The sequence below is a fragment of the Pogoniulus pusillus genome, chromosome 20 (assembly GCF_015220805.1).
Source record: "Pogoniulus pusillus isolate bPogPus1 chromosome 20, bPogPus1.pri, whole genome shotgun sequence".
Classification (NCBI taxonomy): Eukaryota; Metazoa; Chordata; class Aves; order Piciformes; family Lybiidae; genus Pogoniulus; species Pogoniulus pusillus.
Window position 1 is genome coordinate 11,093,271 of NC_087283.1, and position 26,656 is coordinate 11,119,926.

Genomic DNA, 26,656 nt, shown 5'->3' on the forward strand with positions numbered 1-26,656 from the left:
AGGACAGTTGTAGCCAGTCCTGCTTTTGAAGGCATATTTAAAAGGACAATGATACTACTGTGATACTGACAGGAGAAAGCTGGAGGTGCATGTAGTGTCTGGGACCTGTTGCTGCAATGCTGCTCCCATTTAGCAGCCCCAAAGAGTGCACTTCTCCAGAAAATAGCCATGAAGCTGCACACTTGGTTAAGAGTCAACAACAATCCCATCACTGCTGCTTTCTGCAGTCACTCTGTGTTGAGAGCAAGCTCTAAAGCTTGAGATGTGAGACCACAAACCTCTCTTCTAAGGGATGACTCCATGCCCAGCTCAGCCCATGTGCTGCTGGTTAGCCAGAACAAGTCACTGTGCTGCCAGGACTTACAAAACCTTCAAAAAGACAGTGTGAAATGTTCTTCACCTTCCTTAACTGCTGTCACCTGGTGTAACCCTGGCAGAAAATCAGCACTTCTATAGAAGCACCTGAGTGCTCCACTTAACTGGGCAGAAGGCCCAGGCCACCTAGCAACAGTGACTTCTTCAGCTGTGGCTTGTGAATGAACAGTTGCTTACTGTTGGGAAGGTGAGAGCTGTGTTTTCCTCACATTCTACCTCAGAGTATCAGCACAGAGACAACTGCTGGAACAAGACAGTGGCAGGAGATGGTGGAGAGCATGTTTGAGAGGTGAGGAGTGCAAAAGTGGGTGTCCCTCTGGTTCTAAGGTGGTCGGGATGGCCAAGAGTTGGGTGGTGAGGCAGTGAATGTATTTTCTAAGGTGGAGTGAGAGACAAGATCCCTGCGGGGCCTGATCTTCTTCTGCTGTAACCGCTGACAAATAGATGTTGTGACTCAGCAGCAGCTGCTCTGTGGCTGGAGCTGGGGTGGTGCCACCACCCTACAGAGGGGACTTGGCTGTGACCAGAGAGCCCTGCCAGGTCCCTCACCCCAAAGGAGACCTTTGGTGATGAGACACCTCCTGCTCTGAGCTGTGTGCATCTGATTAGAGGCACCTCTCACCTCCCGAGCTCTGACAAACTACCTCTGGGTCCAGCGTTTAACCTCCGGCACAGCTGCTCCGAGGAAGTGAACTTCCTTGTTGAACTTATTATGCCGCAAAAGGTTGTTCGACAGATGCTTTAGTTCACAACTGGGGTCTCTAGGAGATTTAGGGGAGATGTGGCAACTGCCTAACTTGTGGGAGATGTTCTGGAAACATCCCAGTGGTTTTGGTGCTAAATGTAGCAGAGATGATGTTTTATTTTAAATTGATTGTTATTTTTTATCTCCTCCTCCAACGCTCCATCTTCCATCCCTTTGACTGCTTTTAAAAAAAGAATTTCTTCCTCTTCTTTCTTTCCCTGGAAAGGAAAAACAACCCCTGCTCCATTCCAGAAACAGGGTCCATTTTCTTAGAAACATGAGATGTACAGGACAAAGCACCTGTGCCCCACGCTTCCCTTAGGGCAGTTGAAAGGCAGAACAACCCTTCTGTTTTGCGGTGAAAATGCCATGGTTTTTATTTCTGAAGAGGTCTCATTAACACCTGATTTCCAGTAAAAGGAGCAACTGGGTTTTCCTTCCTTTGTGAACAGGAATAGTTATGGAATGCCCTCTTTTTTGAGGAGCTTTTCATAACTATTTCCTGTAATGTGCTGGAACCTGCTGAGCCTATGACTTCTTTCACACCTCACCTCCACCCATCTCTTTGTGCTGTAAATTCAAGCAGTTGTTACCAGCCTCTTTTTTTTTTTCCCTTCTTCAATATTTTAATATTGCATCTAATATTTAACAAGCACAGAAATGCTGGAAAAGCTGCAGAATGTGTGACATGGGGCTGTGGGTTGAGCTGAGGCTGCTACAACCCTGTGGTTTGAAGGATGGTGGGGTTGTGTTGTGGTGTTTTTCAAACCAAACTAGAAACCACTCCAGCCACACTGAAGGGACTTTAAGTGGCTCTATGCTTTGTTGGTCTAGGTGCCAATAAACACAAGAATCCTGTTCTTGGTATGCTTTAGAGAAAACCAAGAGTGCAGTTTCTTCCCCAGCTGCCTCAGTTGGGAGGCCAGAGCTGCAAAAATGCACCTTCTGCCTTTAAACAGCAGAATGTGATTCCATCAGGGCAGCTCCTCCACAGGAGCTCAGGCATGGGGCGAATGGGGCGAGGGCCAGGAAGGGAAGCTTAAGGGAAGAAAGTGCTACTTAAAGTAAATGCTAATGATTTAAAATGTTATTCCTTCTGTGCTTTTAGAGAGAAGGGGGGGGGAAAAGTTAAAAAAAAAAAAAAAAAAAAAGAAGAAGAAAGGGGAAAAAAAAAGAAAGTAATAAAGGCTCCCAGCCTGTACCTCATCTCCAGTCACTCCCGTGAAATCCCCAAGGGAGCATCCAGGCTCCCCTCTCCCTCTCTTTAAAAATGGTGGACCTGGAACCACTTACAAGAGAGGCTTAATAAGAAGCAAATGTGTTTTATATTTTGTATCTTGTTAAGTGAAAAAAGATGGATTCTCACAAGTAGTCTCCTGGTGCGGATTTGAGTGGTCTGTGCATGCAAATGTTGTGATGCTTCGTCTGCTCGCATCCCGTTCCAGTCCCCCTTGGCCACTTAAAATCCCACCCCCCAGAGCAAGCAGAGATGAAATTGCTTCATTTGTACAATGGATCTGCAGATCGAGGAAACTTGTTTCTATCTGATTTGCCGATAATTTACTCCTCATTTTATTTTTTTTTCCTCCCTTTTCTTTTTTTCTCACCCCCTTAGAAAGAAAACAGTGTCTCAGCTCACATCTCTGAGGAGGGAGGAATTGTTTCAGTGGGCTGCGAGTGTGATTGAAACCAAGTGAAAGACCTCAAAGAGCCCTACACAAAGGTGGCATGTTTATTAGGGGACAAGGAAACCCCTTTGCATCTGAAAACTCCTAGTTGCATTTGTAATGTACATTCCCAATTGCTGAAAAATCTGGCAGGAAAATGCAACTGTCCAACGGCCAGGATGTGATGGGAAGAAGGTGTGTGCAGAACCACAGGACCAATTCCCCCTCTGATAATAATTTTTATGACCTTTTGGCGTACGATAGTGCCGTGCTCGCTGTCTGCTTTCACTGCTCCGCCTTGAGGAAACGCATTAGATTTGTCTTTGATCCAGAGATCTGGGTTGCTAAAACTGATGGCCACAATTAAAGACAGTCCTGTTGAAAACCTGACCTCTGTCTGCTCTTGACTTCATGTAAACTTTTCAATATGGATGTAATTTAGTATTAAATTACCCGTGCTTTATTGCTTTTTAGCACAGCCCTGTCCTGGTGCCTTTTAAAAATATAAAGAGTAACATAAAAGAAAAATGTCAGTGCATCTGCTTAATTACCTAATGATAGGCTTGCTTTCTTACAGTTGGAAACCTTTTTGGAGGTGTTGTCTGTGGAAAAGTGGGAGTACTTGAGCTGGGTTGCTGCTCTGTGTTGTCAGAGTGTGTCCAGGACAAAACAGCAAAGTGCAGTTGAGAACTCTGCTGCCTTGAAGAGCTCCCACTGAAGCGTGCTCCTTGTTTTAGGGCAGCCCCATAAGCCTGTGAGGCTTTTTTCCCAGACTTTACACATGACATCAGCCCGTGGTTTTCCCTCTGTGGTCTTGTAGACTTTCTGTTTGAATGAGGACTAAACTCTTTAGCTTTAGGAGATCACGGAAATCACAGACAACGTGATTGGAAGGGACTAGGAGGCATCAACTGATCTCTCACCACTTCTGAAAAGGAAAAAAAGTGGAATTCAGTGGCCAGCAGTCTACAGGCTTCTGTTATCTTGTGCCAGCTGCTACTGTGTCGGTGCTGGTGCCTCCAGCCTGCTTCTCCCTCATCCAGCTGCTGACAGTCTGGGCACGTTGTGCTGCTCTCGTCATCGGTCAGATGTCTCGATCTTTGGCTGTTCCATCCAGACTTCTTCCACCTGCATTTCCTTAGTAAGACATCCAGTGCTTGATCTGCTCTGCCTTCCTTCAGACACTCAGGGATCCCACACAGAAGCCTGAAATGATGATTTTCTCGTGGCTGTGTCCTTCATGTGTGATGTTATCAGACATTTTGTCAATGCTAATCAATAGCTAAAGGGTGGGGGTTAAGAGGATGGATCACTCTTTTCAGTGGTGCCTAACAACGGGACAAGGTGCAGTGGGCACACACTAACCCAGGAGGTTCCATTTGAACAGGAGACACTTTGTTGTGAGGTTACTGGAGTCCTGGGGCAGGCTGCCCTGAGAGGTTGTGGAGTCTCTCCCTCTGGAGAGATTCCAAACCCACCTGTACATTGTGATCCTGGGCAACCTGGGTAAATCTGCTTTAGTGAAGTGTTGGACTAGATGATCCCCAGAAGTCTCTTCTAACCCAACCATACAGGGATTCTGGGAGTCTGTGAAGGAAATGACTGTACATTCTAAAACCAGAACTGCAGCTGCTCCCTTCTGCTCACTGAAAGGTTTCTTAAACACTGGAATGGGCTCCCCAGGGGGGCGGTTGAATACCCATCATTGGAGGTGTTTAAAAGAAGCAGAGATGTAATGCTGAGGGATGTCAGTTCTGTGTCCAGTTGTGGAGCCCTTATTACAAGAAGGATGTGGGCATGCTGGAGCGTGTCTAGAGAAGGGCCACCGGGATGATCAGAGGGCTGGAGCACCTCTCCTATGAGGACAGACTGAAAGAGTTGGGGCTGTTCACTCTGGAGAATAGGAGGCTCTGAGGTGACCTTATTGTGGCCTTTCAGTATCTGAAAGGGGCCTATAAAAAAGCTGGGTAAGGACTTTTGAGGATATCAGGGAGTGACAGGACTAGGGGGAATGGAGTGAAACTGGAGATGGGTAGGTTCAGGCTGGATGTAAGGGGGAAGTTCTTCACCATGAGAGTGGTGAGACCCTGGAATGGGTTGCCCAGGGAGGTGGTTGAGGCCCCATCCCTGGAGGTGTTTAAGGCCAGGCTGGATGAGGCTCTGGCCAGCCTGATCTAGGGTAGGGTGTCCCTGCCCATGGCAGGGGGGTTGGAACTAGATGATCCTTGTGGTCCCTTCCAACCCTGACTGATTCTATGACTTGGTTTAGCCAAAGACTTGGTAGAGTTATATAGTGGTTTGATTCAATGATCTTAAAGATCTTTTCCAACCAAAGTGTTTCTCTGATTCTATTCTGTGTACCTAAGCTTGCCCAAGGAAATGGCATCTTTGGAGATGCTGCCCCATGAATGAAAGGGGAACATCCTTCCTGGGAGACCATCCCGGTGAAGACATGGGAGTGCAGCTCAGGGCTGCTGCAGCACAGCAGCCCTTTCTGTGAGCAATGCTGAGACATCTGTTTTCCCTCAGCCTGTAACATAAGGAGGAGGTGAAACCAAAGGTGGGTTGGAGTGTATGTGGGAGATGGCGCTGGTCCAGCGATGTGGAGGAAGGAGGAGGCTGCTGCTCTGCTGGGAACCCGTGAGCTCTGGGACAGCCAAAGAGCTGGAGTCTGCTGTGAGGATGGTATCTCTCAAGGCTTTTATTGGTATGCAGGCAATAGTGAGGTACACTGCATTTTAAGTAGAAAATGGCTGGTGAAGAAACTCCTTTGTTGAACTCCTTTTATCAATGTCACCTTTGCCTAACTTGAATATACAAGATAGGGATGAGCCAGGCAGGTCCTTTGGTGGAGGCTGTGAGGACTGGCAAGAGCTCAAGGAGTGAAGAAGCGGTGCTTGATAAGGCGGCAGTAGGACTGGGTCCTTGCAACTCCCAGCCAACTTTTCCCTAGTCCACATGCATTGTAGTGACAAAGCTAGAACTGGGGGTGGATGAAATGGAGCCAGTTGGCAGCTGCTGTGCCCTCCATGGCTGAAAGTGCAAACAGATGGGGCACTGCAGCGAGGTAGACACTTCCCAGTCATTAATGTTACAGCAGTTTGTTCCTGCTGTTATGGTTTATAGAGTCACAGGATCATTTAGGTTGGAAAAGACCTTTAAGACCATCAAGTCCAGCTATTAACCCAGCACTGCCAGGTCACCACGAAACCATGTCCCTCAGCACCACATCTACATGGTTTTGAAACCACTCCAGGAATGGGAACTCCACCACTGGCTGTGGCAGCCTGGTCCAGGGCTTGACAACCCTTTTGAGGAAGAAATTTTCTCATGTCCAACCTAAACCTCTCTTGGTGCAGCATGATGCTATTTCCTCTTGTCCTGTCACTTTTCTTGTATATTCTTGTCATCTTCATCCTATTGCTAGTCCAGTGGCTGCATAAATTGTAACATGGCTGTTGAAAGGAGGTCACAGGGATGTTGAACTCCTAGGTAACACAGTCTGTATGTATCACACAGGACTTCTGCATCCCCACCCTGCTCTCCAGCACAGCTGGGTTGGGGATGTCTCAAGCTGTGCTGCTTTCCACCCATGGCAGTGAGTCGTTTAGATGTGAGAGTGATGATGTCAGCTCTGGTCTTACCTGGGTGGGTTGTGAGGTGCACAGCAGGAGCCCAGCAGCCCCAGCTGCTGCCTCTTCTGAAGGGAAAAGCAAGAGGTGATGTTTTGTTTTCAGACATACAATCAGAAGTGCAGCTTTCCTTTCAGACTCTGCTGTGGTAAAAATACTATGGAAAGATGTTTCTACCACAACCATTCAGGTACTAAAGTGAATAAATAAGCAGATCTCAAAACACATCACCCAAGGGAGATAAATGTGATTTATTAGAGACTTAAAATATGAAATTGTAAGGTTAAAAATAATTTTAAATGAATCTATTAGATGCAGTAATAAAAGAAGAGTTAAAGGTGTTGCAGCCTAATCTCGTTCTGGCTGTTTCCATCTCCCTCACACTGCCTGACTTTGATCCTCTTCTCCTTTAAGAACAAATGCAGCTTTACCCAACTAATAATTTATTTACCACTCCCCCCCCCCAAAAAAAAAAATCTTCTACTAGAAAAGCCTCTGCCCTGATGAGAAGCCTTTTTCTGTCTTCTCCAGCTATCCTGATGTATTTGCTCAAATGAGGTTGAAGCCAAGGAACAAGCAATAGGATGAGGAAATGGCCTCAAGATGCATCAGGAGAACTTCAGGTTAGATATGAGGAACAATTTCTTGCCTTTAGGGGCTGTCAAGCCCTGGACCAGGCTGCCCAGGGTGTTGGTGGAGTGCCCATCCTGGAGAGGTTTCAAAGCCATGTGGATATGGTGCTGAGGGACTTGGTTTAGTGATGATCTGGCAGTGCTGGGTTAGTGGTTAGACTTGGTGGTCTTAAAGGTCTTTTCTAAGCGAAACAATTCCATGATTCTCTGATGTATTTTCACAGAGGTTCACTTTGTGTGCTGAAAGCACTTGCAAGAAAAGCAAATCCAAACAAATCCCAGTCTGCCCACAGGTGACCTCCTGGCCCCTCCACACTCTTGTTTGAACAAGGTCCATCATTTTTGGTTCCGTCTCATGCTATCCATCTCCTGCTGCTGCACAGATTCGCTTCTACTGCTTGATCTTGGCAGGCACACAGTGGGGGACACAGGAGCTTGCAAACTGTGGGCAGGTATCGAGGAGCATCAGTGACAACTTGAAAATAGAGCTGTCTCCCATGCTGAGCCCTGGAGAAGGTCCACATCTCCCAAGGGTAAAGCTATGAATGACTCTGATGCAAAGATACTTCTAGAAGTTTCCTGTTAGGGTTAATGCCCATTATTCCTCTTCCCAGTGTGGTGGTGTTAGGCAGTGACTGGGAAGTGATGGAGAGATTTCCTGTAGGTTCATGGAAGCATTGGTGGCATCCTGCAGTGACCAGGCAGCAATGGTGGCATTGCCTGTAGATTCATGGGAGAGGTTGTTGACATCCTTCACCACACACTGATGATGTAAGGAGTGCACATAAAGCTCATTAAGCTGAGGAGCAAGAGATGTTGAGGAAAAAAGCTTCACTCACACTTATTTTCCCAGCTAAAAATGGTGTTGTGAGGAAATGGAATTTTCCACCTAAATATCTGTCTTGATTGAAAATCCTTGACCTTTAACATGAAAAACAACAGCTAAATTTTGAAAGTGGATTTTTTTGGGTCATTTTTGATTGAACTGAGCCAAACAATTATTTTTGTAAATGGAGCAGGAGGGTTTCGGTTTTTTTTCCACAGAAAAAAGGGAGAAAATGCTTTAATAAAAAGGTGGTTAAGGGGATGTTTTCTCATGTGGATTCCATTTCCTGGGATGCTGAGCCTGGGAGTGCAGAGCCTGTGCTGTCTGCAGCCTCTTCCTCTGGAGGCTTTGCTTCTGAAGCTCCGTAGCAAAGAGGGAAAATATGGGAGTGCTTTGATGAGTAAAATCTGCAAACAGCTTAGTGGTGTGAAGGTAAAACTGGTGCATGTGTGAAACAGTGGAGAGCTGCTGGGGCTTTGGGGAGAGAGGAAAGCAGGAATGGCATAGTTGGCATATGGGGGTTGGTGGTGGAACTGTGGTGCAAATTCTTATCTGTCCCCTGGAAAAAAAAGGCTCTGAAATAATTTCTGTGAAGATATTTGGTGCAAAATAACTCCTTGATCTCTTTGTTAGACTGGATGATCTCCAGAGGCTCTTTCTGATTTCCAGACATCCCTTCCAACCCTGACCATTCTGGGATTTTTAGGAAGAAAACCACTCAGTCTGGCCCCTGGTCAGTGTCAGGTGGGGAGGGAGGACATGTCAGCCCAACTTGAGAATTATCGTTCCTGGTGCCAGGTGGGTACCTCCTGATGTATCCATCACATGCTCCAGTTTGCCCAGCCCTGGATCACAGCCCCATGCCTGGCACCAAGAATGGTCACCTAGTCTTCTCACTCTTCTGTGGACAATCAGTGCTCAGATGACCACAATTCCTGTGTGTGCACCAGTAACATGGCAGGGAAGTTGGAGCAGTCACTGCTTGCCTGAGAGCTCAGAGCCAGCAGGAGCATGCCTGTGCCTCCTGTGGTGGCTGTGCTGGGGGGGGGAGCTGCAGAGCTGGGATGCCACACTGCTCCCCCACCCAGTGTCTGCCCTGCCCAGGATGAGCAGGGATGCTCCTGCAGCTTTGCTGGGGATCACCAAGGAAAAGTACTGGGGAGTGTGGTGCTGGAAATCTTTCCCGAGATTGCCAGTTTGTAATTATGGCAATTGCCTAATTTGTACTGAATTTATTTTTGTGTGTTACCACATTTCTCTTAGATTTTACACCTATTTGAAATATTCATTTATTTAAAGCACAGAATAAAAACAACACTGATTTACATCATGAAAATTAAGTGTGTATAATGGCAGATAAATTTCCAGTTTTCATCAAGAAGCAAAATTGGACTTCATTGGTTTGTGCATTTTTCGCTGTGAGTGGAGCAATCGAGGCGAGGATGTCTGTTTGATATTTAGGGAAAGATTTGATGCTTTAATAAGGGAATCCTCTGCCTCCCTCATCCATCATTCGTCATCCTCATCCATCCAAACACCACTGTAAATTTGTCAGAGCCTTTTCCATATTCAGAGGCTGTAGAAATGATGGCCGTTGCGAGCAGAAAAAGGAAGCTTGCATTTTCTGTGCCTCTTCCCTCTCCTGTCATCGCCGTGGGAATGTTCAGCAGGTTTTTGCTTTCAGAGTCCCCCTGCTCAGATTGTATCCTGCAATTGCCTGAAAGTGCAGTCCAGCATTGCCCCTCATTAGGGCTGCTGCTTGCCCAAACGCCCCGAACTGGGGGGCTTTGCTGTAAGATAGGAGGCAGCCCACACTTCATTACTAGGCGCTTTTATCCCACTTCATCATGTCTTCCTCCTTTTCTCTGCTATCTTAGGGATTATGCAGCGTCTCTGCAATATTCTGAAATTAATCAAACCAAGCCAAACCTCGTGCTATATTATCCATCACTGGAGGAGAATGATTTCCACAATCCAGGCAGCTTTACATTGTTTTGTCCAGGGGCTGCAGCAGAATTCCATTAACCAGAACACGCTCGAAATCTGATTTTGCACAAAATGTAATTGCTAAATATTCACAAACAGCAAATTCATGGGTTTGATACCAAATACAGCCCCCATCACATTTCCTTTTCTCTCATTTTAATTAGGAAGTGGACATCATGCCCACTTCTTTTTGTGAATCTTGCCCCTCGGAGCAGCTGCTGGGTGCTAAGTCAGTGAGACTGAAGCAGCTTCGCCATGCGATGAGGTGCAGAAGCCCACAATGGATGCTTATACAGCCTGTTTGCTATTTCATCTATTACATAACTGAGCTCTACAAGTAATTTCTTTCAATAAATTAGTGACTGTGCTGCAGCTTGCAGACACTTAGTTTGATTGAAAGTAATAAAGGGAGATTATCCATGGAGTTCACTGAATGACGGTTCTGACTTGACCCACTGCCCGGAGAGATAAGAATTAATCTTATAAAGCTCTGCACACTTCTACCCGTGCTCATCCCCTGAACAATGGTGTGGGGTCCCCTCAGCCCTGCTGTCTTCTGGGGACAGTGACAGCAGTTTAAGTTGGGTCATGTGAAGGCTACAGATGGTTTCTGTTGTGGTTTATTGATGATGGTCACCAAAACAAAGAGATGGTGCAGACAGTTCCAAACAATGCAGGACAAAGGCTGTGTGATGTCTCCTTGGCCTTGTACAGCACTTCCTGAGGACTTGAGAAGTATCAAGAGGAAAACTGGAAACTGACAGAGGTGTGGGACTGTTTAACAGACACAAGTACTTACAGGACAGACTTACTTCTCTCTCTTAGACTAAGTTAAAGCTTCAGTGCTGGACTTAACTTACACATGGGCTTCTCTGCCCATGGTTGTGTCTGGTAGCTTGGACTGGATGATCACTGTAGATCCCCTCCTAACCGAAATACTTAACAGACTGGGTATAAGGAAGAAATGTTTTACACTGAAGGTGTTGAAATATTGGCCCAGGTTTCCCAGAGAGATGCCCAATCTCCAGAATCATTCCAGGTCAGGTTGATTTGGACTTTGAGCAACCTGTAGTTGCTGATGTCCCTGCCAACTACAGGAGGGTTGGATTAGATGACCTCGTAAGGTGCCTTCCAACCCAAACCAGCCTGCAATTCTATTTGATTGCCATCTGATTTCTTTCTATGCCATGTCATGCCATTCCATTTGCCTTTCCTACTGCAAGGCTTTTCTTCTGAGGAAAGATGCAACCAACAACAGCTGACAGTTCAGCACTAGGACCTGACTGGGAGAAGCAGAAAGGAGCTATGGGTAACTCTGGTTGGTGCAGAGCTGCTGTGTAGGTTCAAAGCGTTTCTGCACTCTGAAGCATTTCTCCCATTCTTCCTTCCTCTTTCTGCCCACGGATTCTTCTCTGGGCCCTGTGCTGCCATGGACTGATTTTTCCCAGGTATTTCACCATTGTCAGAGGTATTTCCTCTCTCCAAATGGCATTTTAATGAGTGCTTCCACAATTACTGGTGATAATGTCATTAATTTATTTTGCACAGCTTTTGCTAACAACCCTGAGCTGTTTACTTGTAATGATCCTGACTTCTCACCTCCTCCTCAGCATCTCTGCTGTTGAGTGTTAGATTAAGTGTGGAAAATGAAAATGCTTTTAAATAACAGAACTGAACCACTCTGGGTGTTTGGGGAATGATAGTCACTGGGGAGCAGTGCTGACCGAAAAGGGGGAAGAGCAAAGGCTTGGGGTGTATCTGGTGTGGAGACAGGGAGAACAAAGAGCCTTGTCCTTACGGTTGACTCCTGAGCCCAAGTGAGAGGTGCAGCAGTTTCCTCAGGGGAGATGGAGATGGGTAAGAGCTGCTTATATACACTGGTTCTTTTGTGAAATTGGACACTTGCACTTTCTTCTGTTACACCATCAATGCATGTAGGTGGGATGCTTGTGCTTCAGATTCAGGTGGCAGAGGGGCAGTATGGAGAGTAAGAGCAGGTAGATACTGAGCTGTGGTCAGATGTGAGGTGTCAAACAGACGTACTGAAAGGCGTGCTGGATCTTTGTGGTTGTTACTTGACAGTGAAATAAAACACCAGTGTTCCAAATTCATGCAGTGCTGCTCCCTTCCCCTCTTCTTTTCCTGAGTTTGTGGCTTCTGCTAAAATTAAGAGATTAAAATAGCATAAATCTGCCATTTAACTGTTTCAACCTTCAGAAAACACAGGATGCTTCTCTTTTTTATTTCAAGATCTCCATTAAGGATGCATGCTGTTGTGGAAGAACTCGGGGACTCAGAAAACATGCTTCTCCTCCAAGGCAATGATAAACAAGAGCAGTTGCAACTTTGCTGTGTTTTTCAGCTGGAATAGCACCACAGCCTCTAAAAGGCAAGACCCCCACAGACAAAGAGCTATCCTGGTAAGTCAGTGTTGTGGAGGAGAGGGAGGGGGTTGGCTTTGCTTTCCCCCCCACCTCCATCACCAACTGTCCCTCTCCAGCTAGTGAGCCTGAACCCCGGTGCCATTATCCACCCTCACACGCAGCCCAGCCACTCCCGCTCTCCTCATTAGACATTCTGCTGGTGACAACAGCACCGGGTTAATGCAGCAGCCTTCACATCTGCAGGCGCCGGGTCACAGCCCCATGTGCCTACAAGTGAAATGAGGATGATGCTGACCCCAACCCCATCTGTGCTGGATATTATTTCATATCAAATTGCTCACTGATGCAGAGCATAGTCTTTGCTTGGAATAAGGCCCAGTAGTGCAGGTTTGGGATGCTTTCAGGCAAGTTCAGGTAAATATGGGGCACTTCCCAGCACTCAGAGTCATGCAGGAGCACACAGGGTGTCTTCTCCTACTGCAGCTCACAACAAGGCTCACCAAAGCCTTATCTCTCTGGTGGACAGATGTACAAATGGAGACAGAAATGTCTAACCTCATGCTGCTCACATAGAGTGCCAGAAAGGGGAATCATCCTGCTGCTATGAATTTGGAGTGACAATGATAAAGTGAATTACTGGGTGAACTGGGAACTGTTAGGTAGAGTCACATTTGGTCATTTGGTCACACACACTTCACATCTTTGTTTATTCTCTGGAGGAATGATCTCTTTTCCATTTACTCTTTAAAGCAAGCAACAAACCCCTCCCTAAACCGCAGCTCACTGACAAGCTGCACTGACCATCAGGGTGTGGGACTAATGGCTGTGACAGCCCCAGAGTTTGGGGTAATGTGATATTCTGATATTAAGATGCAAATAACAGGTTTAAGTCCTGTCTGTCTCAGGACCCTATGGGTGCATTGCTTTGGGTTAGAAAAACAGAAAAAGGTCAAGCACCATTGAGCTGGCCTCAGAGAGTAAACAATTGTTTTAACCGCTGTGGTGTAGTCACTTGGAGGAGAGATCAGCTGCTTACCAGCAGTACAGTAGCATTCAAGTATTTAGGTCTCCTTAAAACTGTTTCTTCCCCCACTTGTGTTAATACAGATATTAAGCCTAATAGTATCTACTTAGCATAAACAAGAAGATAAAAATGATTTCTGTGATTGAAATGTTTGTTATTTAGCATTAAGCATCTTCATACTCTCATGTGTTTTGCATTTTAATCCACTCTGTGCTTGGTTTTGGGATTGATAGATTAGTTTTAATCCCCTGTCTAATAGTGGAGTACTGGTGAGATTTATTAAACAGGCAGGGTTTGGTACTTGGATTTAAGAGGACTCACATGCACTGTTCATGCATATTAAATTTGGGAAATCACCAGTTCAGTTTATAAAGGGCTGTGATGTCCTTTATCACTGAGTGTTTCTGCTGTGCTTCACTAGCTCGTACGCCTTTGTATTCTGGAACAGAACAGTCCTGATGGTTCCTTCCTGCTGCAGAAATCTCATATTCCAGAGATGTGTTTGTGATGGTAAAGTCATTACTGAAATCCCATTCCTTTTATCCTGACTTTATGCTGTCCCTCTGCTCCTTGGCTCTGCAGCACTGGAGGTTGGGCAAGGATCCCACCACACCTTGGTGCTGAATCCAGGGGCACCAGGCTAGATGTCACAGACCAGGCATATCAGAGCCAGGGTGGATGCTCACAAATGCTTCCTCAGCCCCTCTGTTAGTGATTTATTGACTCGGGTTCGTAGTTGTGTGTGCTGAGGCTGTTGGTGTGGGTGTGTTGTGGTGGCTGCATAGGCAGGACTGAAATAGCTGGCCCACAAGCTCTTCTGCAGTAACACCTTTGACTTCAGTGCACTCGTCTGAACTTGCTGGTGGGGTTGGTGGTTCTACTGACAGGTTTTGTAGAACGGTGAGTCTGAGGACAGCTTATGATGGAGATAACTGAAACACTGAGGCTGTGCATTGGCTAAGAAAGACGATTTTAGATAAAAATGCTTATCAGAGATCTTTTCTGGAGAAGCCTCTGTGTTCTGTGGCTCTGGCCATTGTCTGTCTCATTGTGTCTCCACCTCTCCCTGATGCTGTATCCTTGTGTCCATAGCTTTGGTTTGCCCTCCCCTGCAGCCAACTTCCCATGTTTGCTGTATTTCAGGAAACAAATATCAAGTGCTCTGAGGTGATTAGAACGTGCAAATGGCTCCTGTGTGGGTTTTACTGTTACACTGGGAAAAGCAGAAGCTCGATAACAGTTAAAAAACCCACTGAAAAACTTCCAGCCTGCCTAAATTACAAATTCCTGCCCTATCAGTGGAAGATGAGTTGAGTTAATTTGCGGTTTTCCTGGTTAATACGCCATTAAGGCTGTAATGCTGGTAATGCAGTGAGAGATGGGGGAAATTTACTTTTTTGTTAATGTAATTATAGGCTCGCTATATAAAAGTTATTAACTGCAGAAGTGAAAAACCAGGAAAAAAATGAGTTTAAATTTAATAAGTTTAAGAATCCACTAAAAGCTCTTTGCGAGAAGATGCTTTATTATCGTAGGTTTGGTTCTTCAGCTCACCTCCAGTTTTGATTTACCAAATAAATATGGAAAGCAAATATTGCAAATACAAGTGGCAGCAGCTGTAATCAGCAGCTGAGGGGCTCCCATATTTGACTAGAACAGGGATGATAATGATAATAATAATAATTAAAAAAATCTTCTGGAGTTTTACTTGGTTGCTGGGAGCTGATCAGTCCTGTGAACTAAAGGAGAGTATCAGCACTTGGGTTTAGGAGCTGGTAATGAAAAATGGAGAGGTTTAGAAGCTTTAACTGAACAGAAATAATGTGATTTGCTGGAAATGTGACAAAGCTTTCCTACCTCATATGACATAAACAGAAACAAACAGACAGTTATTCATTCCAGCCCCTTGTTTTTGTCTTCTCTTTCCCTACCTCAAGAATCCAGAAGGGGCACTGCATGCACAATGGCACACTGACACTAGGATATTTTCACACTGTGTGCCCTTAGCACTTGGGATCTGTTGCCACAAGATGCTGATGTGACCAGATTGAAAGTATTAAAGAGTTTTTTATGGCTAATGAGAACATCCATGCTAATACTTATAATTTCAATTAAATAATCCAAATTCTCCTGCTCCAGGACATAAGACAATCCCTAACCAACTGTACTGGCGAGGGAACTCCTCCTTATTTCACAACTATTAACAGTGAGGTTTCTGCCCATTCCAGCATGAGAACACTGAACTAAATTAACTGTTTGGAGCATGTGAGAGCAGGAATCCACTTGGGTCACCAGCTCTTTGTGCTTCTCAGGCTAAGGACCCATTTGCAGTGAAGGGATTTCCTGGAACCCTCATTTCACATAAGTAAAATTTCAGAGGTGGTTGCAGATACAATGTTGTCAGAAGGGATAGAAAACCACTTAATAGCTCTTTTTGCAGATTCTTCCTTCATGTTTTTATCTCTGTCAGTTCAACACATGCAAATTTAGCACAAAGTATTAAAAGAGAGGAAAAAAAGGCTGTTGTGTAAGCAGATGTTGTAGCCTCTCCCACAGCCAACATCCCAACATGGGACATCGTGTAATGTGGACTGATGTGGGGTGACACAGTGTTACATGGGGTGATGCAGTGTTATGTGGGGTCTGGCTGGACCATAGGAACGATGTTCTGCTTTGGCCAAGCACATCTGAGAAACTCCTTGCAATGCTCAATATTTTGCTGATGATCCACAACCTGAGCAAAATGAGGAAGCCCAGGAGAAGTTGCTACTTTTGATAGCCTTGGTGTTCTGGAGTAGTTGCTTTTATAAGCCTGAAGTTGGCTTCAGCTCCTGACTGATGGGAGATGGTTGCTAAACTAGAGCTCACAGGGGACTGTCTTTGGTGTTGTGCTTTCCACACACTGAGCACTTAAATTCCACAGAGCTGCAAACTCCCATCTCCTTTATGAACAGACAGCCCAAGGTGCTCACTTGTCTTGTGGGACTCCAGCACGTCACAACTTAAAAAAAGCAGGAGCCACATCTGGGAATGAATCCAAGAAACCAAGAGGAGCTTGTAGAAATGCTAGACAGACATCACATCTGGGCTTTCTCTGTCCATCTCTGTCTTCACGTGCTAGTGGCACCACACAAATCAGACAGCATGCACTGCGTGAACAGCCACCGTTGGCTCAAATCAAAGAGGAGAGGCAGTGACGTGAGGTGTGACTTGTCTGTTGTTCTTTCTGCCATGTGCTGGGTTTTGTGTTTGTGATGGCCATGCATCAGCCTCTCCAGACCTGCCTGAAGCTGCTGCAGCCTCATTGCCCTCAGCTTTGAGGCTCTCCCGTGGGAACAGCTTGGCAATTAAAAACTCTCCTTCCTTACTTAAGGTGATTTGTTGATATGTGAGCACATTAGCAAGGAAAGATCTGAGTGAAACAGGGATTGCAGTGGGAAGGTTCTGCAGTGTTTCTGCAGCCACAGTTTGCCTATGGACAATGGTGCTCTGTGTAGAGGTGGGAACTTATGACTAGGATTTTCCTATCTTCTCACCTGGACTTTATTCCTCTTTAGGGAATGTGTAGGACACCATGGAGTCACCAAACTGCAGCAAACCTCTTCTATGAAAAGAGGCACAAGAGTAACTCAGGTTATTACCTTTTTTGAAAGCACTGCTGTCACTAAAATGTGTATCTAAAAAACAAGAGGTGCAGCTGCAGAGAGATAAGCTATGAACTGCACGCAGAAGGTGGTTGCTGCTGTCCTGTCTCCATTAATTCACAGCTCAGCTTTCCTCACAGGACAGTGGTGTTTTCCCACTGATCCTGGGTTTAGGAGGTTTCCAACCATTGTTGAGCATGTACATTGAGCTGATAGCTCTCTGGTGAGAAACATGAAGGCTTCCCTAGCTCAGATCCTGGAGGATCTGAGTGTAGTGTTTAAGCTCTTTATAAATGAGGATAGGCATTGCTTTGGTGTCAACGACAGAAGACTCGAACCAAAAACAGCATCAAGGCAAACCTAGGTCAACCCATAGCTGGTACTGAGTTGAAATTGTCTGACAGTGGCTTAGCTTTATGTTTTAAATCTTTCCTGGGCTTCTGTTGGAGTTGAATGACATGGACACACTAGTCACTGGGTTCCCCAGTGCTGGGTTTCCATTACATGAATGGTACCTGCTGGTGTAGCCAGCTATGGTCTCCAGTTCTCTCTTTTTCAAAGTACTCACATAAGCAAAGTATCTCACTAGTGGTCCTTGCTGTTAGACATGCAGGTCCAGTAGGAAGCTCCTGCTTATCTCCAATACCAGTATTTGTCTCCACTCTTCCCTCCCTCACCCCACACCTACAAATGTGTTTTTTTACCTTTGGATTATGCACAGAAGCTCCATTTGCATCAAGCACCTTCCCTGCTAATGTAGTTCTGGGGCAATCTCCTTTTCCCCTTGACTGCTTCCAGTCCTCCCAGACTGGGATGGGGGTTGTTTCAGGACACACATCCTCAACTCTAAATAGAAAACTCCCCTTTTCTGTTTTTTTGAGACTATCAAGTGCTCTTCGAAGCCCTGGCACTGTCAACACGCTGCTGCAGGCAGCTTCTCTCACCAGTGAGATTAGCTACTGTAGGTCTGCCCGTGTCCTCAGCTATTGTCATTAGCTCACTGTAACACCAACACACTGGGTGACGTCACATGGGTGGAAGTAAGGAAAGATCAGCTTTTAAAACAGTTTCTGCCTGCCTCCTGCACAACAGTCACTGCTGCCATTTGAAGTGACTTTTTTTTGGGCGGGGGGGGGTGGTATCCTTTTATGTAAACACAACATGTTAAGAAAGGCAAAGTCTAAAACATTCAAAACCCCGCAGGGCATTAAAAATACTGCTCTGGATCCATGCGTTCAGTCCTTTCACTTTCTTTTTAGATCACTACTGTTGGTACAAAATGAGCTGAGAGAAGGAGAGAATTCTAATTAGGTTTAAAAAAGGGGAAAAAAGAGATGGCAGTTTATTTTGAGCGCATGTCTGCTTTGCACAGGCACATCCCGTCGCAGGCGCGGGCGGCAGGAAGCATTATTATACATTTATCATCATAAAAATGCTTATTTGTACTTTTTTTTCTTTTTTTTTTTTTTTTTTTTAGAAAGGGAAAAAATGTCTAAAAAGGGCAAAGCAAAGAGCCATCTCTGAAGGGCAGTTATTGCTTGCCCTTGCTTGGGAAAAAAGGCTTTCTCAATGGGATTACGTCCCCGCTCATAACCTATCAGCCGTCTGATCAGAAATTCATAACGCAGGCCATCCATTTCCAGCCCGGCGAGGGCTGCATGATTGAATTTAAATAGGCAAATGCCAGACTTGAGCTTTGACATTCTCTCTGTCTCTCTCAATCTCTCCCTTTCCCCTGCCCTCCCAATCATAGCGCTGTTCTTCCTCCCTTTCTTCCCCTTGCGCACCACCATTTCGCAGGAGCTCGAGCCAGTGCGATGAGAAGTTATCAGGAAATGGAGGATGGATGTGGGGGGAGAGGAGGGATATGATGGAGAAACATTGAAGGGACTGGGCAGCAGAAAACTAGAAATTGTTGCTATTGTGTTTTCACTGGCACACTAAAATCTGGTTTTAAAGCCCAGTACCATTTTTTTCCTCAAAAAGAGCTATTCCAGCAGACATTAGTAGTCCATGTCCTCACCCTCTCTGGAAGGTGTCTGTGCGCATACAGCTCCTGAGCAACTCCCTATTTTCTGTGCCCTGCATAGTTGATAAGGATGGAAATGGACTCGGATCTGTGTGCTTCCAGTCATGGTGTCTCAAGGTGCAGCAGATGGAGAAGTTGCCTGGTGGCAGGTGCTTGCCAAGCTAGGGTCCTATCCGACACCATGGGTGTGGACACCACAGTGCTGGGTAGTGTTTTATAGGAGCCCAGGCTGAGACGAGTCTTCTAGGCCAGGTCATAGCCTGCAGTGAGGCAGCTGCACATACTGCGGTGCCTGATTTTTACTAACGAGCTTTGGTGTGCAACCCATGCCCATGTCAGGGAAATGTGTTCCATGCTACCCTTCTCTGAAGCCTGCTCCCTCACAGGCAACTGATCATTGTTAAGGATATTACAATGATATTTTTATTGCTTTCTTCCCTGCTGGGCCTTTTATCCCCTCTTAGTGTACAGATGCAGTTTCATCCCAAATCCTCACTGCAAATTGTGCTTCAAAACAAGCAAATCTGCTGTTGTCCTCCAGGAAGCAGGTAAACGCTCCAGAACCTTTAGTTTGATCCATGCTGCTTTATTGCCAAGCAAGTGCAGGGGAAGCAGTCCTTGAGTGCAAGAGAGTGTTGTCACTGTAACTGGTGTTTCAGACTCGATAAGACTGCTCTGTAGATATTTTTGAGGGTGCTCTTTTTTTTTTTTCTCCTCTTCTTTTTTCTTCCGTGGAATGTAAGCCCAGAGGGGTCTTGGGCTGTACATCCTACCTGTTGAGTTCTTCCTCAGTAGTGTATTTTTCTAGTCCAAAGCTAGAGCTCGACTGAGGCTGCTCCTCAAGAAAGGCACTGAATTTGGGATAAAAAAATGTCATCTGGAGAATCAGTTTCTCCTTCGCTGACATTTCCCAGGGATTAATCATCCTTATGGTAAGAAACATGCCCTTGGATTCTCATTTAAGTTCTCTGACTTCAGCTTTAACCCCAGATTCTTTCCCAAGGTAAAGGACACATTTCTGTTTAATCTTTATCATCAGTGATGGTTTTTCAGCTGTCTACAACTACCTGAGGGGTGGTTGTGGCCAGGAGGAGGTTGCTCTCTTCTCTCAGGTGGCCAGCTCCAGAACAAGAGGACACAGCCTCAGGCTGCGCCAGGGGAAATTTCGTCTCGAGGTGAGGAGAAAGTTCTTCACTGAGAGAGTCATTGGACACTGGAATGGGCTGCCTGGGGAGGTGGTGGAGTCGTCGTCCCTGGGGCAGTTCAAGGCAAGGTTGGATGTGGCACTTGGTGCCATGGTCTAGCCTTGGGCACTGTGGTAAAGGGTTGGACTTGATGATCTGTGAGGTCTCTTCCAACCTTGGTGATACTGTGATACTGTGATACAATTAACTTGAGGGCTGTTGCCCAAGACTGGGTCTAGCACCAGTCCTGCAGCCATAGGGTCTGTGCTCTTGAAGGATCAGCTGTCCCTCCATCAGGCTTTGTTTCTCCTGAGCCCTTCAGAGCCTCCCAGCTCCCCAGCCCACCACTGCTGCTGTTTTAGGAAGTCTGTTTTTCACCAGACCTACCCACTGGTACATGCATACCCCTCCCAGTTCCTACAATACACTCAATCTCTTGTTAGCTTTCCTCATTTAACCCAAATGTGTTTGCAAACGTCTCACTGCTTGCATCTGCTCTGCAGCACTGGCAGAAATTGAGATGAGGTCTAGCTCCTGAATCTGTTAATGATGGACATCAGCAGTGCTGGTATCCTGGGAGGCTGTGAGCTTAGGAGAACATACCTGCTCCAAGTTGTTATTTTACTTCAGTTCAGGCCTTCATGGTTCCTCTTTGGTGAATTTGTCAAAATGCCTCTTTGGAAATAAGAATTGTGAAGAGTTCTGTGTTTTCCACTTTCTTTTCCACTTCCCCATCTTCATCTCACTGGTCCTACAGGATTGCTGAGATGTCTCTGTTTCCTGTTACTTTAAAACCAGTCTATCCCCAGCTCCATAAGCGTTTTTCTGCAGTCTTTAGCTTTTCTCACCCGCAGCTCCAGTTTGTTTTACTTGTTACTTATTGCCCTTGTTCCCAGTTGTCATCTTGGGTTTCTGTTTTAATTGCTGACTTTATATTGCTAATAAAGCGAGACACCTTTTTGCTGGAGTTGTCACCTTTCTTCATTGTCCAATTGTCTTTTTGGCCATTTAATCTGTTTCTTCTGTGGTTTTGGTTGATTTCCTCCAAAATCCTTTCTTATGATCAGTTTTCAGTGCTTTTTGTAGCTTTAGGAAATACTAGGTACATGAACTTTGGAGCTGTGATCTGCATAAGCAGGTTAAATAGAAGGTGAAAGTTCCTGAAGCCCCAGCTTCAGATTTCCAGATGGTAATTATTTGGTGCTAAAATGACATATCCTTTAGTTTCAGTGCCTTCGGTAGAAACTTGTTCTCTTTACTGAGCAGCCCACCCTGAGTTTAGATTAGAAGAGGAGGGTAGGAAACCAGCAAAGGACACTGTTAATGAGTGAATCTCTCTGGGTGCTGGAACAGCCTTCTGCTGAATCATGGGGCTTGTTTAATAGAAGGAAGAGGTGGCAGCCAGTAGGTCTCAGCATGGATGACTATTACAGTATGTCATCACCATTAGAAAAAAATAGACCCCCAGGAGTTCATTTCTTTTCTGTAGCTTGTCAAAATGGGAAAAATAAATGCTGATTAAAACCTTGGATGTTCAGTTACTTTTGGTGAGGTCATGACAAGCTTTCTTTAACCTCTAAAGCCATGTTTGGCTCAGTAATCCTTCCTGCCTTTCACAAGAGTAACTAGAGAAGATGTTTGTCCAAGATAACCAAACTCCTGTTTGGTTTACCATTTCAGGTCGCATACACTAACAATTCACCTGTCAATGGAGAGAATCTCTAATGCAGGTTGCCCTTTGGTTCCTTTCACACTAGCACTCGTGGTTGCTGAGGTGCCAGATGTCAATGTACGAATGAACAAGTCACCACCTTGGGACTCTTTGTTCCGATTCAGTGCAGTGGGAGCTGCAATGTTCCTGTTCCTTGGCCCTTGAAATGCTTGTATGAGAATTGTCTTAATCAGTTTGGGTGAAGAGGAGGGAATTGTGAATCTTGAGGAACAGGTATACAGATTTTTTAAATGTAGATGTTGTCTCTAACAAACCAGTTCAGATTAATCATGTCCTATAGATAGGAGATTTCAAATCTGCAATAATAACAACTGCAGAAGTAGAGAGATGTGAGGAGAATAACTACAATTCAAATAATTAAAATGTTTGAATTCAAAGTTTTATTTGGGAGTCTGGCTGGTTTTGTCTCCTGCAGAGGTGCTCTAGCTGGTGATATCAAGTAGAGCAACGGGTAACATTTGGGATAACTCCTTTCCAGGGCATTGCACAGTGGTAATGGTAGTCAGCATCACAAAGGGGGTTTGTGATCAACGGGGGAAAGATGAGCTCACCTCACTTGCCAGAATTCTTAGTTTTGCTGACACCAGCTGAAGTTTTCAATTCTTCTGAAGACAAACATCTCTTAAGCTTACACTTATAATTAGCTGGAGCCAGTTGAGTTGCTCATCCTCTGAGATCACCACTTCCAAATGGAAGTCATGGTGCCATTTTTAGACCCTGCAGTCCACAGTCAGGGCACAAGTCACTGGGAGCCCTGTTGGAGCTCTCTTCAGTGGTCAGTTTTACAGGAGCAGCAGCTCAACAGTGTGCAGCTGAGCCGTGCTAATTCTATTTCCATTTAATGAACATAAATCATTGGCCATTGAGAGGGAAATCTTATCCAGTGTGCTTCTCATCTCCCTGGGCATTGAAGAGTATCAAGGATCTCGAGAGCAAGCACGACCTTATGTCTGCTTTAAAGAGCCACCTACATGTATTTATTAATTATTTACATAAAAAAATTTAAACTTTTTTTTTATGAGGTCAACTTTCTTTTGTTACTTTTGACCATTCAGAAGGTAGAAGCAGCTCACTGAGATTTAGCTGTGATGGAAGTGATGTTGCAGAAGCAATGCCATTACCTCCCTCATCTAGAAAGGGTAGTTGAGTTTTAAATGGTCTGCAAGATTATTGCTTAGTGCAGTTGTGCAGCAAGCTTTTTGGACCTTTTGGAGTTTTTTTAGTGTATCTAGCTTTGCATTATTTTTGAGACCATTCTTCTTTGTATACATTTCCATGTCTGTGTATAAAACCCAGCTGCAGCAGATGCCAAGGCTTTCCAGCTGAAATGTAAACTATGCAAGAGGATGTATGTGCTCTCTGTGTGTTTTGTATTTTCCTTTAAAGACATGGTGCCAGCACCCCTCTGTATTTACAGTTCCAGGACTAATCATCTAGTTTGTAAGAACATCTATTTGGTGGTCCATGAGACTTGTCAACTGGCACCTACACAAATAAGCTGCTGTGTAATAGGAAGAGTTTTGTTGTTTAGAGATGTGAGCACAAGAGCTGCAGATAATGCTTAATTGACTATCTGTTCTTAAAATTCCTTCTTGGTTCTCCTTTAGAGGTTTGATGTTTATGCTCTATATGTATATATCAAATCCCTGGATGGATGAAGGGAGCTGGAGGAGCAAGCTGTAGGCAGAATGAAGTAGGCTGAGCCTCATGGTTTCATACTCCACACACTGACCATTGCAGCTCTTGCTGGTCATTGACTGACACAAATACAAACACAAGAGCAGGTGGTGGCCTTTATAGAGTCATTTTGGTTGGAATAGACCTTTAAGATAAAGTCCAGTCATTAACCCAGCAGTAAACCATGTCCCACAGCACCAAATCTAGATGACTGTGAAATTCCCTAAAGGGATGGAGATTCCACCACTGGGCAGTCTGGTCCAGAGCTTGACAACACCTTTGGCTAAGAAATGATCCCATGTACCCAACCTAAACCTCTCCTGACACAATCTGAAGCCATTTCCTTTTGTCTTTTTGCTTGTTCTCTCAGCCTCCTTTCTCCAAGCTAAACAACCTCAGTTCCCACAGATGGTCCTCACAAGACTTGTGCTGTAGATCCTTTGCTAGTTTCCTTGCTCTTCTTAGACACAATTACCCTCCCCATTGGCATCTCAGTTGGAAGTGATTTTTTTTTATTATTACTTTTATTGTGGTTTTATTTGGTATGGGACATAACACCACAGAACACTCTTCCAAGCCAAAGTTGTTTCTTATTCTGGGTTTTTAAGCCACTTCCTGTGAAGCAGTTCACAGGGGCTTTGCCTGATGCTTCTGGGCAACAGCACAAGGATCAGTGGCAGAGAAAGAGCTATCAGAGACCCGATGTTGGGTGGCTCAAAACACAGTCAGGACACAGCACTAGTCACTCAGGTTTGTCTACAATTCTTTTTTTCTGTCTTTCAACAGCATCAGAAGTTCCAAGAAGCAAATGGACACATGTGATTTCAGAAGCCCCTAAGTGACTTCTGAACACCAGTGCCATTCAGCTGCAGGGAGACTTTGAGCTGTTCAGCACTTGTTTATGCAGAAAGGTTACACCTCCTGTTCTGGTGTAGCCCTACTGATGGATCACTCCTGGGATAATTGGCTTTTCTGGGTTAGTTTAAGTTCTCCAAAATGCAGTAAACGAAACCACTGGCTCCTTAACTGTAGTCTATAGAATTACACTGAGCAGTAAAATTTATGAATGAGTCAGTTCCGTGTGGTTATCCAAGGTGACTCAGAGAAATTCCACTGCTGGGCAGCAGTCTCTTGGCCCTAACTTTAAGAACCACTAAACCAAATAAAATAAAGATGTCCTTATTCCAAATTAAGGTCATTTGGGGAGTTACAGTTGTTTATGTTTGAAGTTCATGCCTTCATTTCCACTAGCACAGCCCCCAGCTTGCTAAGAAAATCCACCTAGGATCACTCTGCAGCACTTCCATCGCAGAACTGCACTGAAATCCTTTAGGAAAGCAGAAGAATAACACCAGCATCTGGTTGATGGAGAATATTTTAGATCTCACAGTGATTTTGAAAGATGAGCATGCTTGCTCCATCCCTTAATTACCAAAATGCAGCATTGACTGTATGGAGTTTGCAAGCAACGGCCACAAAATTGATACCATCAGTCTGCATCCAGCTGACCATTTAGGGCCTTGAATTTTTTTTTTTTTTTAGTGTTCAGAAACCAGATTTTCCTGCTTATAGCAGCTCAAGCTTATAGGATAAGCCCTAGCAAAAAAAAATACTATTCTCATTTCCTCCTGTTCCACGACAGTCTTTAAGAGTGAAATAATCTTCCCTGGAAGGGCCTAAAAAGGAGCAAATCTCATCACTGAGACTTGTGACTGTGTCACTCTCAGTTGTAACCATTGGTGACCTGGCCCTTTAATGATCTGTAGGCTTCCTCATGTGTCCTTTGGCTGAAAGATGGGATCTTCTCCACAGAACTGCTGATTGCCTGTGTAGGAGACCCTTGTAGGCAAGATGATTCTCTCTAACTAGGTTGTGGAGATGCTTAAATACCCTGAGGCTTCCCAGTTCTCCCCTTCCAGAGTTATGTGCTGCAATTTTCTCCTGGGACAACTGCATATGAACTTCTCTTCCACACCTCTCACTTCTAATTCAACCCTTGGCGGGGATGAAATCCTGATTGTGATCTCTACTTTCCTCCTCTGTTTCCTACCACAATAGGGTACCTCTGGTTGCACGTGAGGAAGAGGAGATAGTGTTACTAGACCTGGCCTGCTGGCGATATATATTTTTCTGCATAGATGATTTTGGCAGTGCTCAGATGATTGAAAATGAAACCCTTACATTTCTGTGGCTGCAGTGTAGTCTTGGTTATGCCACCACATTCTTATTATTATCACTCTAAAAGCACTGAGGACCACAAGGCAAGATCAGGGGATCAGGGTTTCACCTGAACTTGTTTAACCTACAATTTTCACTTACTGAAGTCTGTGCCAAAACTCACTGGCTTGAGAGAAGCTAAAATTTCACTCCCTATCTTGCAAGACTTTTCGTTTAAATAGCTACAACAGATGACCCATGGGAGAGGTGAATTACCATCCTCATTCTGCTCAAGTGTTAAGCAACCTTCCGCAGCTCTGGAGGCAGCCGCTGGTGTGCCCAGAGGTTGGACCAAGCCCAACATATTCACTGTGGAAACACTGGTCTCCAGCAACAGTTCTACACTGAAAACAGAGAATTAACAACAGTCCAACCCCCCTTGTAACTTTCAATAGGACACTTCATATATTTATGTGTCAGGGTTTGGATGCTGAAAGCTTTGTGAGCTGGTTTTTACTAACTGAGAATGATACTGCTTAGAAAGTATATCTGGCAAGTCCTGGCCTCTACAAAGCAATCTAATATTCTGGTACCCAAAAGAATGCCTTAAATTGCTCCCTTATATTTGTTACAGATACGTTAGGTACAGAATTTGGGGGTTCTTAAGTTTTAGCTGTTTGTCAGTTGTTATGTCTGGAGAACAGGAAGAGGGCAGTGCAGGAGAGCTACAGCTGAGACACCGTAGAGGTGCAGAGAGCTTACAAGCATGTTCAGTTCTTGTGACAGGCACATACAACTGTGACAGGCCATACAGGGTTCTGGACTAGGGAAACCAGACCTGCTGAGACTGGAGGACTCTGCTACCGCAACTGCCACTTCATGCTACTCCTTCAGCCTCCACCTTTCTCAGCCCTGTCACGTTTTCAGTCTTTCGCTCATTCAGTCCTTATGCCCTGTGTAGG

The 26,656-nt window shown here is 45.1% G+C and overlaps 1 long non-coding RNA gene across 1 annotated transcript; it reads left to right on the forward strand.

Moving 5' to 3' along the window:
- The first annotated feature begins 450 nt into the window (after positions 1 to 450).
- LOC135184443 (uncharacterized) lies at positions 451 to 24,735 on the forward strand. Its single transcript, XR_010306026.1, has 3 exons — positions 451 to 664; positions 12,114 to 12,283; positions 24,324 to 24,735. It is a non-coding gene; the product is annotated as an uncharacterized LOC135184443 (long non-coding RNA).
- Positions 24,736 to 26,656: the final 1,921 nt, after the last annotated feature.